This window comes from Chenopodium album, chromosome 5 (genome assembly GCF_948465745.1).
Source record: "Chenopodium album chromosome 5, dcCheAlbu1.1, whole genome shotgun sequence".
Classification (NCBI taxonomy): domain Eukaryota; kingdom Viridiplantae; phylum Streptophyta; class Magnoliopsida; order Caryophyllales; family Amaranthaceae; genus Chenopodium; species Chenopodium album.
This window is the reverse complement of record NC_137838.1, coordinates 30,800,946-30,805,457: the sequence shown is the minus strand read 5'-3', so window position 1 is coordinate 30,805,457 and position 4,512 is coordinate 30,800,946. Positions and strand designations below refer to the sequence as shown.

Genomic DNA, 4,512 nt, shown 5'->3' with positions numbered 1-4,512 from the left:
AGAATAGGAACCGGAGCTCTCTCTAATTAATTTCTTTAGGCTGTATATTCAAATAATGCTTTATATGAAGATAAGAAGTGTTTTTGGTTGGAGATTTATGAATGGACCAATTTTCCATCTAGAATTAGTTTATTATAAAAAATAAGATGTTACAATAAGAATATTAGGTTTATTATCTGGACAATTTGAATAGAGACCTTGTGAAGTGGTCTGTTTATCCAAGGTTAAAAATGGACCAATGTATTTAAATCAAATTATGAAAGATAACACTTTTTATTTCTAAATTTGCATGTTCGTTTCTTTCTTAACAGTGACAATAGCTATTAGGGATGGCAATCCAGTTAGGATTTGATCCTACTCCGCCCTAATTTGAGGTAAAAAAATCTGCTCGGAGTATGAGAAGAAAGTAGAAAGAGTTCAACTCCATTAAATTGATCCGACTTTGAGTCGGAGATGGGTCGGAGTCAGATCCTATAGAAAATCCGAGTCAAACAAATTATCCGACTTTGCCACATAACAGATGCTCTAATCGGAAATTTCAATTATTTACAATAAGGTACAGTCAATTGTAAAATATAATTTAAAGTAAAATTAAAAATCGTCCTTGTAGTAAGGTCCCCATTTCAAATTACTATTCGAAAAAACTATATATATTTTTGTTTTAGCAAATATCACACAGTGGTATTACTGTCCCAATGGTTTACATTCTTTACAACTCTCAACATACCTCCAATAATAACAACCCAGGGTTCGATTCTTACCTCCCTGCCACCCCGGTGCCCCTCCACCCCTCAAATTTTTTTTCTAAATGTTTTTTTTATAATCAATTGTAATAATCAATGACGGTGCCCAGGGTGGTGAGGGGAAGGAAAATGTCCCTTATTTCGAAGGTGAAGGAGATGATGAAGAAGAAGTTGACAGCCATTCGTCTACAAGCTCTGATTCCGATGATGAGTTTGGCGTGAATGATTTCAGTAATTTCACTCATCTATGTTAGGATGGAATGTGATGGATCATCCTTTTTCGTCTGATTAAGTTGTTTGTGATGTTTTTTTGGTGGTAAACAAGAACTGTCAAAGGCTCTTATGTTTTTTGGTGTAGTATTATGGTGTAATATGTCTTTAATCTGTATTTTATCTTTCACTCTTTTTTTCTTTTTTTTTCTGTTTTTTTTTTTTGTTTTTTTTTTTTTTTTTTTTTGTTTTTGGGAACGCAAATTTTATCTATCACTTTGTATGTGATCGAATTGGATTCTTCTTTTACTATATTGTGTAGTAATATGTTAGTGGCGGATCCAAGGTTGTATGGATGCTGGGTCTAGAATTAGTTTATTATAACAAATGCGGGACCATTTGAATAGAGACCATGTCAAGTGGTCTGTTTATCCAAGTTTAAGAATGAACCCGTGTATTTAAATAAAATTACGAAAGATAACACCACTTATTTCTAAATTTGCATGTTTGTTTCTTTCTTCACTGTGACAATAGCTCTTAGGGACAATAATGTGTCTATTTTATATAGTATTTTACCCCCGTCCCTTGATCATAATTAGTAGTGTTTTTGGCTCTTTAGAGCCACTTTTATTACTAATTGGTGTTTTCTAGTGTTTTCGTAGATTTGGTTGACTTTTGCAGGGAATTACACTTTTGGAGTATTTTCCCGGGATATTTTGGAGCAATCACGAGCATTGGAGAAGCACGACTAGATTTTATAGCCCAGGGCCGGTTAGAGTCATCGAACCGGTGATTAAGGGCTCGCTATAGGTAATACCGGGGCATTTGGACCGAGTATTCAAGACCGGAAGAGGAAACCCAGATTTGCCCGAAGAATTGGAGCCCAATTGTAGTCCAAATAGTGGCCCAAGTGAGCCGCCCGGCCGGGCGGGAGAAGCAAAGGTCGGCGCCCAGTGATGCCCCTGGCCGGGCGCAAGATTGGTACTGATGAGCAAAAAGGCGCGCCCGATCGGGTGGTGCCTCGCCCGATCGGGCGCGTGTAAATATTAGGAGACAATTAGCGTCGTTTTAGTTTGTTTTAGTTTAGGATTTGTACGGAGTATAAATACTCCTCCGTAATACAATTTTAGGATCTCTCTCTCTCTCTCCTTTTTACTCTTTACTTTACTCTCTTAATTATTTACTTAGATTTTCTCTCTCTAAACTTTTACTCTTTCTCTTGTTCTTAAACTCCGTTTGTGATTCCGTCGATTCGGTACGATTTCTATTTTATTAATTTCAGTATTTTTATTCTGTCTATTTCTCATGTCTTGTTTAATTACTTTGTTTAGTTTAGATTTAATTATGTCTGAGTAGTTTAATTCTAGGGTTTATAGGGATCCATAATTAGGGATAATTGGTTATTATTGATTATTGGTATTGCATGATAATTTCTTATTTAATTGTTTTAATTCTTTGCAATTAGATTATGAATCGAGCAGATATAATTTGATTGTGAATGTTTAGCAATATTGAATTGATGAATCGAGCAGATGGTAATTTAATATTAAAGGCTATTTTTAATAGGAACTTAGATATAGTAAATTGCGAGAGCCTGTTAGATCTATGCTGATTAATAAATTTCGAGAGTCTGTTAATCATGTTATTTGTGCAATGTTAATTATTAATTATTATGTTTTATCTCGGAATATTAATTATTGGTGAACCTGTGACCCTAGGCCTTCTTATTATTGTTTTTCTCCCTAAACTTATTCTTCGTAGTATAATTCCTTTAACAACAACAAATTGGTTACTTTAATAATTTAGGTTATAATTGATTAATTAGGAATAGAAAGACCAGTTTCCTTGTGGATTCGACCCTACTTCCCTATCTACTTTAGTTAGAGGACTTAGGTAATACTTTTGATTAGATGATACGACTTTACCCTGTCAAAATTTGGCGCCGTTTCCGGGGAAACGGTTTTATTTTTATTTCTGATTATTTTTGTAGTCTAGGTTATTTCTTTTTGTCTCAGAGAACGTTAGTTCTTTGAGGCAAATCTCACATTTGCTTCTAGTTTTTTTGTTTATGCCCAGGTGTTCCAGATCAGGGTACATCCCATTCGATCCTGAGATCGAACGTTCCTTTCATAGACAGAAAAATCTTTACAAGCAAATCCTGGTGGATTCTGGTGATAATAATAATCACCGAGACCCTCCAACTGGTTCTAGCGATTCAGAGGTATCATTAGACGCAGAATCAGAGATGGCGGTTCCAAAGAAGCTTTGTGATTACTCACAACCAAAGCTTTCAGATTTTCCACATCTCACTCCCACTCCGGCTCTTAATGGGGTTCAATTCGAAATTAAACATCAATTTATAACGATGATAGAGAGGAAGCAATTCAGTGGAGCTAAGGGTGAAGACCCAAATCTTCACATTGCCGACTATTGTCAATACTGCAATACCATCAGGCAAGTCGGGGTCACTCAAGACCAAATCAGGGAGATTCTTCTTCCCTTTTCTTTAACTGAAAAAGCTAAATTGTGGTTTAATGGTTTAAATAGAACTGCACTTAGTATAACTGACTAGGAAACTCTTATTTTGAATTTCTATAACAAGTATTATCCTGCAGAGAGAACAGCCGTACTACGGAGTGCGATTCAGAACTTTGCCCAAGAAGCCGATGAATCTTTATATGAGGCTTGGGAGAGGTTCAAGGACCTACAAAGAGAATGCCCCCACCATAATTTAGCAAATGGCAGTTAATCCAAGCCTTTTATGATGGCATTGGAAATTCTTCTAGAATAATTTTAGATTCTGCAGCTAGTGGGAGATTTATGAATCTTAATGTTGATGATGCAGGTCAGGTTATTGAAGATATGGCGATACATAATTCCCAATATGGGAATCCTAGAGGATTTGCTAACAAGGGGAAACATAGTGTTGACTCTGTATCCTTTTTGCAAGCTCAACTGACCTCTATATGCCAAAAATTAGATATTCTTAGCACTGCCAATGTAGCTAATGTTTTTGCGATTAATAATAATTCTAATGGGGCTTTCTGTGAAAATTGTGGTATTTTAGGTCATTGGGAACAAGATTGCAGGAGTTCCGTGGAGCAAGTTAACGCCTTTCAAGCTTATAGGCAGAATAACCCATACTCCAACACCTACAATCCTGGGTATCGAAATCATTCGTACCTTTCCTACCGAAGTACTAATGTTCAAAATCCACCACCACAAGAACCACAGGAGCCACAGCAACAGCAGCAGAAATATTACCATCCCAATGCTGGCCAGAAGAACTAACCACAACAACCCTCCTCATCTTCCGACCCTTCTTTGGTAGAAATTAGAGCGATGTTGGATAATATGCAGAAGCATATGGAGAGTAGAGATGCGCAAATTGATCAAATTCTAGCACATAATAAAGTTATAGATAATCAAATTGCGCAACTTTCCGCTACTCTACAAGCCCCCCATCAGGGGGCTCTGCCGGCACAGCCGACCAGGCCTACAAATCAAGCATATGCAATTACTCTAAGGAGTGGTTCAAACTATGAAGGGCCCCCTATGC

General features: G+C 36.7%; 1 non-coding gene across 1 annotated transcript; it reads right to left on the bottom strand.

The window, feature by feature from the left end:
* Positions 1-3,579: 3,579 nt before the first annotated feature.
* Positions 3,580-3,686, bottom strand: LOC145633456 (small nucleolar RNA R71). Its single transcript, XR_014112781.1, has one exon. It is a non-coding gene; the product is annotated as a small nucleolar RNA R71 (small nucleolar RNA).
* Positions 3,687-4,512: the final 826 nt, after the last annotated feature.